This window comes from Carettochelys insculpta, chromosome 1, assembly GCF_033958435.1.
Source record: "Carettochelys insculpta isolate YL-2023 chromosome 1, ASM3395843v1, whole genome shotgun sequence".
In the NCBI taxonomy this organism is placed as follows: domain Eukaryota; kingdom Metazoa; phylum Chordata; order Testudines; family Carettochelyidae; genus Carettochelys; species Carettochelys insculpta.
In genome coordinates this window covers 90434649-90447885 of record NC_134137.1, presented here as the reverse complement: position 1 = coordinate 90447885, position 13237 = coordinate 90434649, and positions in this window count along the sequence as shown.

Sequence of the window (13237 nt, the reverse complement as noted above, 5' to 3'; positions counted from 1 at the left end):
CGCAAATGAGAGGCCATTTCCATTTTCGAGACTGCCCATTTGCATACTGTTGCCCACAGTTCGAGCCACTGTAACCTTAGCGATAAATTCTTTAGGGTCTCCCTATTTGCAAACATATGTTATTTTAGTTGGTTTGGTTTAATTTATTTAAGTTGTTCTGGGTTTGTTATTTATTAAGTGGTTTTCATATGACAGACTAACAAAATTCATACATACCCTGACCAGATTGGAAAGTAGAGTTGTCAGGCACAGTCTAGTACAAATTTCATGCAATGAGGCTATTGCGTACAATAAACATGGAAACAGTTTGTACATATCTGTGGACTAGAGACAGGAAATAAATGGCGATCAGTCCTCGTTTCAGTGGTCAGAAATCTTAACTTGGAAGCCTGTAGGGAATTAGAAATAAAAACAAACTTCAAAAGAAAATATACATTCCTGGAGCTAAGACATATGTATGCCTGGAAGCCATAATGTTTGAAGACAAAATACACCATGTAGTAGCAGAAAGTGTGCCAGAAACACCCACACCTTTGAAGGCAATATCAGATTTCTACATTTAGTTGTTAATACAAACAATAATGTTGCTTGTAATATAAAGGAGAAAAGTAATTACATTAAAGGAACTCAGAGCACATCTTTTGAACCAACTGCAGCTGATCCGATAAAAGATATTGGCTGCGTCTACATGGGCAGCTTCTGTCAACAGAAGAGCTTTTCTGTTGACAGAACTCATTGAGCATCTACACAGCTAAAGTGTTCCATCGAGAGCTTGTCAACAAAACTCAGATGTTCTGTCGGCACCATTATACCTCTCCCCATTCAGGTATAATGCCCCTGTTGACAGTGTTTTGTCAACAGAGTCCCCATGTAGACAGTTCTGTCAACAGAGCAGGTCCTCCATGGCTGCTGGCAGCCGGAGCCAGGAGATGCCCTCTCTACAGCTGCCAGGGCGCTGTGCTTACTGCTTCCACCTGCCTTTAAAGTAACAGGTCTCCAAGAAGCCCTGTGTAGGAAGCTGGGGCTGTGGCCGGATGCTGGCAACATGTGCTCAGTCCCATACCCCAGCAGCCACTCCCCAGCTGGTACAAAGATGGCACATGCTGCCTGGGACTGCCCTGACCCCTCCCAGGAGCCCCACAAGCCATCCCAGGAGTCCGCTCGTGGGAGTTGCAAGTAGGCACTGTCTTGGTCCGGCACTGAGGTCCAGGATCTGCTGGCTCTGTGGGCAGACGAGCTGCTTGTCCTGGACCCCAGTGCCAAGTGCTGGATCGCCCTCAGCACGGTGCACCCAGCATGCATCCTCCAACAGGTGTATGCAAAAATCAAGGAGCTGTGCCAGGGTTGCATGTGGGCCAGGGATGCCCAGCACTGCTTGGGAGCAGGGGTGCTCTCCTGCCCCTGTTATGATGCCCTTATTCATATGCTGCGGACCATGATGGGTTGCCAGGCCGGGAGACAGTGAACGCTGGCCAGGAGGTCTCTGCCAGCGAGGCTGCCACCTCGGACCTGGAATCATCCCCAGAGCCACAGGAAAACCTACCCCCCAACCCCAATTCCAGCCGGGGCATGCTGATCATCATGGTGTCCTCCGGCCCCTCCAGCATCACAGCCTGTTCCTGGCACCCTCTGGTTAGTCTCTGCCATGGGGAACATACACCCATTTGAGGGAGTGGGAGGAGACAGGGCATGCCACCGGCCCTGATGGGATGGCCCCACCAGGAACCCAAGTCCTGGGCCTGGCACCTGCACCATATACCCACTGGGGCGTCCCACCTGGACCCCACAGGCAGCCCCCAGACATGGCTGCTGGGCTGCTTGCTGTCCCACGATGAGCTGCCTGATCTCCAGGGCCTCGGGGGGTGGGGGCAGCTGCCTGCCCCTGCCATGCCTGCAAGCACACCAGTCACCTGGCCGAAGGGCCCATCCCACACACCCCACCTAAGGGCATGGCTCCCCTGTCAGGTACGGCAAAAGGCGACAGCCAGCATCCACCCCTCTGGGCAGCGCTAAGGGCTGCTTGCATGCAGGGGGAGGCCCTGGCTGCACCCAGCATGCCCGCCACCCACAGATGGAGACCACTTTGTGGATGACACCCCCTCTCCAGGATACATATCTCTAGGGTTTACTGTATAGCAGCCAAATTTCTTATAAACTAGTTTTCTGTGTTCTGCTCCAGACTTTGCAACTCACCTGATGTCACTTCACTTTTCTGTGCCTCCATTTCCTCTTCTGTTCTTTATCTGTCTAAAGTGTAAAATGACTGAGGCAAGGCCCATCTCATACTGAGGCTACGTCTACACTACATGATGAAGTCGATTTTAAGACGGTTAGCTTGATTTTACAATGTCGCTGTCTTCACTGTAAATACCATAAGGTCGATCTTAGAGAGCGCTAAGGTCAATATTATAACACCCACAAACCGAGTCAGCATTGCTCCAAGTTTGATTTTAAAAGATCGGATTAATGCTCGTGTGGAAACATTAATTATTTACATCAACTTTGCTGGCCTCTAGAGGTGTCTCATATGCATTCCACGATGACCCACTGTTGGAGACAAATTTAGAGTTTTGTTAGCAATCGGGTCTCCATGTTTAGTTTCATATTCAAGATGGAGTCCTTGCTAGAATCCATTTTGTAAAATGGATCCTAGATGCTGAGTCATATCTCCCTCAGAAAAAGGGCGCGAAACTAAAGGTGGGAAAGATCCGGTCCCATGATTGAAAATCTGCCAAGAGAGAGAAGGTTATAAAAAGTGGTGGAGCTATCCCCTCAGGGCTCTTGCTCCCTGACGCCCCTGTCAGCCAGTCAGGCAGGAGACTCAGAGGAGGCTCCTGGTGGCTAGGGCGAGGCACTTGTGCAGCTGTGAGACTTTGTAGGCCAGACTCATTTGGTAGCTAGGGCAATCAGTACTGTGAAGCTTGTAGGCCAGGGCCACCTGGTAGCTCCGGCAATCAGTATCATGAGGCTGTGTAGGCCAGCGTAAATCTTGGCAGCTGGGCTTATCAGTGACATGGTGTTGAGGCTTTGTAGGCCAAGACATTATTCTAAATTAACTTAACACTACAGGAGAGGGAGCTAAACACATGCATGCTTGTGAGCCAATGCCCAGGTGCCAGCTAAAGGGTCTGGTGGGGCAAAGGGGTGATGCCACACCAGCAGCTATGCTAAGCAGCCAGGGCAGGCTGGGTTCTTTGGTTTGTGTTTAGTTCGGGTACAGCAGCAAGAGGAAAAATTACACTTAGAGAGGCTTTAACAGTTACTTTTATTTATACAAAGATAGAAACAATTTAACTAAGACAAATGATTAAAGTACAAGTTAGTACTCATGGTTCTTAAAGGGGAAACAACACAATTTAACTTAAGAAAAGTTTTAGACAAACTAGCTAGCTTAAACTAATACAATTAATGTGTACACAAGAAAGGCCTCTTGCAGGTGTGATTTTTACCCCTGCCTCTAAGACCTGGTGGAACCAGAGTCTTTCCCTCAATTCCTGTAGGAAAGAAGTTTAATACAGGTGTAATTCTTACCCCTGCCTCCTAGATCCAGTGTGACCCAGATTCTCTCAATCCCTTGGGAAGAAGTAGATACAAACCAGGCATCCCCAGTCTCGGGAGTTAATTCTAGACCTGACCAGCAGGTGTAGGTGATTGAAAACTCAAAGGGAGGGGCGGTCTGCCAAGCCCCTTTATACCCCTTTTGTCATGTACGCTTCTTCCTGGTCTTAAGTGGCCAATTGGGAGGAATGTTTTGAACCCCAGGTTTCCCAGGGAAGGTGCAAGGCTCAATTCGCACCTGTGAATTGTGGACAATTGGGCACCTTTGGAGGTGATGGGCGGGGTTCCCCAATCTTCCTGGGGAAGTGATCAAGGCATGTCAATTACTGAGATCAGCCAGAAGGGCGGCCATTAGCTAGCCCATTCACTGTCTGGTTTTTGTGTATAGTAGAGAGGCTGGGCGAGACAGCACACTTGTGTTCCCAGGACATCAAAGGCTACCTGTCTCCCCTGCTTATTTCTCTCTCTGTCTCTCCCAGACGGGGGGGGGGAAAGGAAGAAAAGGTCAAATGGGGAGTTCATGTCTGGCTACAATGCTCCAATTCCATCATTCTCTCCAGGCATTTTTCCATGCAGAATGGTGAGTAAAGTATATGAAGAACTGAAGAAAGAAGAAGAGGTGGTTTCCATCCAGCCTGGAAGCCTGAGTGAAGCATTCCTGGTCAGCATTTCCATCCTCTTCCCTCTTCTCTGCACTAGCTGAACTTATCTGAGTAGTCACATCTCACTCCAGGAGTGCAGTGGGGAGTGGTGGGAAGGGAGGGGAAAATATACTCACCTGTACACAGTTTGTATGATCTCATAAATAGTGACAGCCAGAGTTCTAGATGATTATTATTTTGGTTGGTAAATAAATCTTTATTGTTTGTTTACCTTTCAGTTGTGTGGTAGTCAACTGCATGGTGATAGATACAGGAAGGGGGTCCAAATCTGTATCTAAAAGTAGGGTTCCATTGATCCTGCTGACTGCCAGTGGAACACCATGGAAGGGACCTGTTCCCTGGAGGGACCATCTCAATTGGTCCCTCAACTACGCAACCCTGATTGCATGTGGGCGGGCTGGCCCCTGCACTGAACGAAATTCACAGCTGGGTCCCCTGCTGGAGAAGGCCTATGAAGGGACCATGTCAACTGGCCCTTCAACTAGTACCCCACCCCAGAACGAATGTGTGGATCCAGCCGCTGCACTGAATGATATCTGGGGCTATCCCTGCCTCCTGACACAGAAAGCTTCAGAAATTTGGCTCCATTTCAAGAAAGCACTTCTTGGTTTCATACCATGCATACTGTGCTTTCAAGGAGGGAAAAGTAGCTGCGGGACCAGCTGAGATGGTGCACTCACCTGTGTGATCCCGGGGTTGTATGGACCATCGTGCATTGAGACTCTTGAATTATTGACAGCAACTAAGGGTCCTGTGGCACCTTATAGACTAACAGAAAAGTTTTGAGCATGAGCTTTCGTGAGCACAGACTCACTTCATCTGATGAAGTGAGTCTGTGCTCACGAAAGCTCATGCTCAAAACTTTTCTGTTAGTCTATAAGGTGCCACAGGACCCTTCGTTGCTGTTACAGATCCAGACTAACACGGCTACCCCTCCGATACTTGAATTATTGAGTTTTTTTACCATATCAGAAAAAATGGCTCTTCTTGCTGTTTTGGTTGCTGACCCCTGAGCTAGTGCATCTTTACCAGAAGAGGCAAGGGAATCCCTGCTATTTTCAGGCAAAATAATCCTTGAGAGAGACAAATGGGTGCTGATGGACCAGGACACTCCATGGTCTCCCAAGTAGCTTCTGACGAGCCCCATACCACATGTTGGACGTGTCTGTGTAGTGACATGGGAAGCCAAAACCCCTTTCTAACTCAGTGTGCCACAAATTGTCTTCTTTCCATTCATGAGTATGGGGAGTGGCACGCTTTCCCCCTGCCTGAGGGAGGTGGTTTTAGTTGTTATGGCTTGGACTTTCCTCAACTTTGCTATCATCCTACTGTACTTCAGGCAGACTGGCCCAGAAATAGCACGCTCTGACAGCATCTATCATCAGTGGCTCGCACTCCAGCAAGTGGCCTGAGTTGGGGCAGGGTTTGGAGAAATGGTGCAAAAATCCTTGGGCTGTTTGTTTTCAGCTGAGAGAGATGGGGGTGGATGTCACAAGCAGTAATCAGTTCCTGTACTATTTTCATGGAGGATGTTTCTTGTTTTAAGGGAAGAAAAAGTGGCTGGAGGTCCAGTTGAGATGGCATTGTCACCTGAGTGATCCCAGGGCAGTATGACAGTCCCCTGCCTGGCTCACTACTTGGCTGATAACGTAAAAGTCATACCATTCCAGCCAGGCAGGGATGATATCAAGTGGGGACAAAGTGGCTGAGGAGGGCCAGTTGAAATGGCACAATCGTGAGTGATCCTAGGGCACAGAATCATTCTAGCACATGGGTATGCGTGGCCTGGCATGCTACATGGCTGAACAGGCAAAAGTTGTACCTAGAGGTATTCTTTCTATGGGGGAAAAGCAGCAAAGTAACCAGTTTACATGGTTCAGTTATCTTCTGAAACCAGCCTATTTGGTTTTCTTTCACCTGGGATTCCCTACTTTTCCTCCTTTTCTTCTGAGAAAATGGCCATTTGCTTTCCACAGGAGGGGAATAAGGGCAATGCAATGTGGGAAGTTGACAGCACATGCCCTGCAAGTGATTGTGGGTATTTTTTCCCACACTGCACCAAGTAAAAAAACTCAGAATGCTACGGGGCTAAGGGAACTGTGGGATAGGTTCCCACAATGCACTGCTGCAGCAGTCAATGTTTGGTGATTCAGTGTGGCAGCACTAACTCAATTTTTTGGGGAAGTGAGAATAATCAAAATTCAATTAATAAAACCGAGTATTATAAAATCAAATTTAATAAAAATCAGATTTATAGCATAATGTAGATGTAGCCTGAGTGTCTAGCACAATGAACCCTGATCTCAATTGGTGTATCCAGGAACTACAAAATATAAGCTACAGCAACAGTAAAGGTAATAATCATAGATACTTTGTGTAGATTAGTTTTCTGATATAATCATCAGTCTACTATCCTTGATACTAAATGGATGTTATTTTATGATATCCACAAACAGTTACAAAATACTAAGTTTAAATTTTAGCAAACACATGCACAAATCTCAAAAGATAATTTAAGATGCAGTTAGTCTATTTTAAAATCTGACAGTTTATAAACCATTATCTTAGTTTCAATTTCCACATTGTAATATTAGAACACAAGATAAATCCCCAAAGAACAGGAGTATCAGAGAGGTAGTCAAGTTAGTCTGAATCTTCAAAAACAACAAGAAATCCTGTGGCAGCTGTAACCAACCAGGCTCGGGTTCCCCAGAAAGGAGGCTGCACCAAGTGAGTGCTGTATTTGATTTATTGAAAGCACGTGACACCCGCAACGGGAGCCCCGGAGACGCCGCAGTCACCAGTGGGGGAAAACCCGACACGTTGGAGCTTCGCTCGGGGAGAGGCTCTGTAACAGGCCTCCTAACACTAGCTGATAAAGCTCAACTCATTAACATAAGATTGCCTAAAATTGCCTATGCATTCCTTATCACTATCTCTAGTGGCCTACGGCCAGCGTAGCCTTGAAGTGTTGGCAAGCGTGCTTTGTTTTGCAGGTGTTGTCATAGGATTCCTCTGAGGGTTCACAGAGGGGTCGGAATGCTCTCATGAGACCATTACAAAATCTTCTCACACCCTACAGCACCTTATAGAGTAACAGATATTTTGGGGCATAAGCTTGCGTGGGCAAAGACCTACTTCATGTCTTTGCATGTCATGCATCTGATGAAGCAGGTCTTTGCCTATGACAGCATATGCTCCAAAATATCTGTTAAAGAATAGGAGGTATTTTCTGTTATGCCACTCAGGCTGGTAACAATATTTCAGCCTGCATTCTTATACCTGAATACAAGTCAGCTATTTACCACCTGGCAAGACTGATTAAATAGGCTTAATCGAGAACAAAACTACTTAAGCCTACAGGCTGATTTACATTTAACTGAGATTCTGTCAAACATTCTTAAACTAAGACCAAACTGCACAGTAATGCTGATATTCATTTTTCACAGCCCAGCTGTGAACTCTTCCATTACTAGAATAGCCAGTATCTATTTGGATTCACTTGGCAAGCTGCTTTATTTTCAGGATTGCGTAATGAGGTTATCAGCCTCCTCCAGGATCAAATGACAACATAACATCCTTGTAAAATTTCAGAGGAATGAAAGGAAACAGACCAAGCAGAAATAGTGGCCTAGGTTCTCTGTATTGCCCTGCTCCCCCTGTGTGCAGAGAGTGAGGGAAGTGGTATCTCATGGAATCACTTGGATTCCCTGATTTCTTAGGGTTCTGGGCTGACCATCATCATGGCAGAGTGTAGAGCTATCTGGGACTGCACCCAGCTGTCATCTGCTAAAGAGCCTCAGATCATAGCCAGAGTGCCCGGTGCACTTTGTCTATTTTCCCTACAACAGAAGTGCACTGGGGGTGGTGCAGGAGTCAGTCATACCAACTTACCAACTATTCAAGATATTTCTACAGCAATGGAATGCCCAGGTGGACATGTGTGACTAATTTCCACTGCCTGAGAGCTGGTCAGAGAATCTGGCCCTGTATTCAAACTGCATAAGGAAAGAAGAATGGTCCTGAGTGTAAAGCACTAGACTGGGATTCAGGATTTTTCCATTCAATAACCATATCTGTCAAAGTCTTCCTGTATGAACTGGAGCACATCATTTTATCTCAGTTTCATTACTGTAGAATGGGTTTAATAGCATTCCTTTGCTTAAATTGTGAGGTCTTGAGGGACAGGATTATCTCCTACTATTTCTTTTGTGCAGCGACTAGGACAATAGAGCCCCAACAGAGTCTGAGGCCCCCAGCACTGTAATTCGGTGGATTTACTGCCGTGATGTCCTCACAGGTCTTTGGCTCCATCAGTCATGATAACCAGATGGCTGCTTGTGTGTGTGTGCGTGTGCGTGTGCGTGTTCATGGATGTGGGCCCAATGACCCCAGCAAAGATCCACCAAAGACCACAGACCAGATAAGATTCGAAGATGCCTGGGCAGGTTTATTGTAGAGCAAAGTACAATAACCATTGTCAGTAGACTGCACTGAACCCCTGCACATATGTACCTGCCACAATGGAATGACTCCATCAGCGGGAAATTTCCATTGCCTGCTAGGTCATACAAAGACAATCCCCCCAGGACACCGCTTTATATACAGACACAAACAAAGCACACCTCACTGCCGACATATTAAGTTCCCAACCTCTGACGTTACTTAGATACCAGCCATCACCTTGTACCTTGTGGTTTGATGAGATCATCTGTTATCCATCATGCTGTCATTTTCGACCCTTTCCTGAACCTTTTTTAAGGAACAGGTGGTGCCTTCTGAGGTCAACTTACGCCCTATACCAATTATTGTTCTGCACCGGGGCTGATTACCCACTAATATTTTGCATTCTCGGCCCTGTCTGTGCCAGGTACTGTCATTAGGGGCCTGCCCTTTGCTCACAGCTTAGCTTTGCTTTATGTTAGCCATGTTTGTCGATTGTTATCTAGGCCTCAGGGGTCAGACCAGGCCTGTGCTGCATGGACATAGGCCTTCACCTTACTACAAGCACCAATGAAAAAGAAAAAATGTATAATCAGTTTGAGCAACAACACTAACCCAACAGAATTTTAGATTAAATTTATTACTAATGACAAAGAAATATCAATTGATCAATAAGGCTGTGCTGAAAGACTGGAAGACTAGAAGAATCCTTTGCTGGACACTTTTTCTCAAACAAGGAGTGTTAGAGATCTGCATATTTGTAAAGATCAGCTACAATGGCATTATCAGTTTTAGGTAGTGCTTTTTTGTGCCAGTTCTTGATAGTACTGAATACTGGCATCTCGGTGGCCCCAGTGGCAGGACTGGGTGGGGGTAAGGGAGTTGGGGGGGAGGGGGGAGGAACTGGCTGAGTACCAGCTGAATACAGGCTCCTTTTTTTTCTGTAATAAAATAAAATAAAAAAAAGCACTGGTTTTAGGTATTATTTTGGAACTGCCTCCCACTTCCTGTGCACCCAATGATTTCCCATTGAAATCTCTTAAAATACATTTCTTGTCTTAATTCTTTCAGAAACTACCTCTATTTTTACCTTGTCATGTACATAACATATCATTCAGGCTTTGTCTACTTATCTAAAAATAAAGCATTGCCACAGCAGCACTTTAAAATGCTGGGAGAGAGCGTTACCAGTGTGCTGTGCAAACCATCTCTATGAAAGGAGTAGCTAACAGTCCTGGGAGCATTTTTACACTGGCACATTACAGTGCTGTAACTTTCTGTGCTTGGTGGAGGGGGTATTTTTTTTCACACCTCTGAATCTAAAAGTTGCAGTGCAGTAACGTGGGAGGGTAGACTAAGCCCCCGGGGTGACTGGTATGGGAACCCCAGGGTGGGGGACGACTGGTCATGTGCCCCTGCCAGCCTGGGGAAGGGGCGACTCTCCAGCCTTGCTAGTTTCCCTTCTGGCTGATGGCCAGCCACTCAAGGCTGGCAGTGGGGGGAAAAGCACAGCAAGGAAGTCACAGCTCATGCTGCTCTCTGTCTGCACAGCTTTGTGGGAGGGGTGGAACCATCTGTGCACTCCCCACCAGGAAGTGGAGAAGTGTAGCCAAAGGGTAGCATGCATTGGGACCACCTTGCTGTGCTCCTACCCTCCCCACTGCCAGTGACTGCAGGGATGGAGGGCAGAGCCCTGCTGCCAGCACTGTCCTTCCAGCCCTGTTAGGCCCTCTGCTGGCCCCTCCCATCTTGGGGGTATATGTAGCCCTTTCCCATGCACCCCCTCCCACATCTTAGCCTCAGAGTATCAGCTGTGTCTAAACAGTCTGGTCTGTACTTAAACCAAACTGTACATTCTCTGGGAAAGGGCCACATTTCCTTTTATCTGTACAGAGCACAGAGCTAGGACTCAGGAAATAGTAATAATAGTGTGAGCACTGCCTTGCAGGAAACACCAAATTCACAGTAACAAAGGCCTAGTATTGTGGAATATTTCGAGGACAGGTTTGTTGGTTTCAGTACTTCTTTTAAAATATATCCTGGTATTGCTTATTCCTTTTTACTTCTTTCTTCAACTCACTGACTTTGGGTGAAATATTTCTCTCATAATAATCCAACATGAGTAGTCCACATCTTTGAGAATAGCAGCAGCAGATGCTTTAACATTCGTATTTTATGCTATTTCTCAAAATGATGGATTTGAAAAAAAATAGTCAAATGCTTCCTTTCCACATTTTGATTGTTTTATACCTAGCCACTATACCCACATCAAACCATTTCTGTTTCCTTTCTTCCCCCAATATATTTTTTCTAGAGTCATGCAGATAGATGGACAAACACAACAAAAAAGTATTGATGACTATTAATTTCTTTTAATGCTCTTTGTCCTAATAATGGTAGTTATGTTAAATGTCTTGCTCATTTTACAGATTTATCTATTTGTTTAAGGGCTTTCCTGCAAAAATTAATAACAGTTTTACAAAAAGAATGAAAAAAGAATTTGTGACTCCATTTACTTACTTACCATATATGTTTTTACAAGCATATTTTTGTACGCAAGAATGTTTGCTTAAGTGGCAGTGCCATGAGTACTAATGCAAATATTCATGGGAATGTATATTGGCATGCTTATTCATACAATATTTGCTTGGCCTTCTTGAAATGTCTATATTAGTTTATGGGTTGGAAGGTCATGCAATTAGGGAAAACAACAATACAAAGTAACTTAAATGACCAAGTAAGGGACCGGCAAATATTAAATCCACACGATGCATAATGAGAAATCAGGCTAAAATTTCATCAAAGAGAAAATTTCCCAAAATGTTGCAAATACCAAACACACTTATAAAAATAATTTTCTCACTGCAGATACTTTGGAAACCTGAAAAGGGCAAATAATTTTCATTGTAAATTCTTCATACAACACGATCAGAGCCTGCATTTTCTAAAGGGCCTAGTGATTTGAGTGCTTCAGGTTTTCAGTGGCCAACCTGAGATGCCTGAGTTCCAGAAAAAATTGCAATGAGAAAGCACTGTGAAAAAGCAGCCCCCTTTAAGATGTCTCCAGATAGGCAACCAACAACTGAAGCACCCAAAACCACAAGGCACTCTTTTAAATATAAGGGACTAAAAGCAAAATCCTGACCTATTAAAGTCAATTGTAAAACTGGCATTGACTTCAGTAGTGCCAGGACTTCACCAACTCTTTAATGAAAACATTTTACACAACTGTTTTTTGGAAACTTACAAAATAGATCTTTCTCAAATGTAATACTTTAAGTGGTGCATTAGCTTTCTTGAGCCATTTGAAAACACTCCACTGCCTCCCTTTCAGAACTCAATTCTTTGGATTGTATATCTCCTTCACAAGATTAAGTGAAGCCTCATGTATCAGTGTATTAATAGGAAATATCTACCTCTTATGGAAACCCTTCACTGAGGTAAGTAATTTCTATTTTTAGTTGAACTATTTACTGAGCTCTAGTACAAGTGTCTATTTGAGGTGGCAACATGGTAGACTTTTAAAAACCCACCAACTTTCTGAGTATGCCACTGGCTACGTCTACACTAGCCAAAAACTTCGAAATTGCCACGCAAATGTCCATTTCGAAGCTTACTAATGAAGTGCTGAAATACATATTCAGCGTCTCATTAGCATGCGGGAGGCTGCAGCACTTCGAAAGTGATGCGGCTCGCTGCCGCGTGGCTCGTCCAGACGGGGCTCCTTTTCGAAAGGACCCCAGCTACTTCGAAGTCCCCTTATTCCTATCTGCTCATAGGAATAAGGGGACTTCGAAGTAGCCGGGGTCCTTTCAAAAAGGAGCCCCGTTTGGACGAGCCACGCGGTGGTGAGCCACATCACTTTCAAAGTGCCGCGGCCGCCTGCATGCGAATGAGGTGCTGAATATGTATTTCAGCGCTTCATTAGTAAACTTCGAAATGGCCATTTGCGTGGCAATTTAGAAGCTTTTGGCTAGTGTAGACACAACCACTGAGTAATAACAAAATTGCATTTAGTTCAGTATATATACGATTCAATGTTAGATTTCTAAAATGCTGCCAATTTCACATGCATATGTATACTTTTTTTGTTTTATACTAAACAAGCACCACGAGAGAAGTACATTCTTCAAAAAGAAGACAATGTCAGTCTAATAACCTAAGTCTTCATGTCTCAGTCAAAAGCCTGGGAAAAGAGAATCTGTTATGAGAAGATTCCTTTACTGTGCCCATCACCTGTTATCTGAGTGATTTCCAGAACTGCATTAACTGAGGTGACTAGGAGATGTCACATATGCTTCTTTCTTTCTCCCCTCCTTTCCCTTACAGGAAAATTCTTCGTATTTAAAAATTAATTTTTATTTTACATTTGATGTGTTTCATGTTTTACTGTTGAAGTCATAGAAGTGCTCCTTGCAGTATAAATGGAATGGAACAAGATCTTTGATGGTACTTAGCTCCTGCAAGAGTTGCTTCTGTATACTGTGGGTCTGTGTCTACACTTGCATTCCTGTTTTGAAAGAGGCATGCAAATGAGGAAAATTAAACATGCAAATGAGCTGCAAGTTTACATA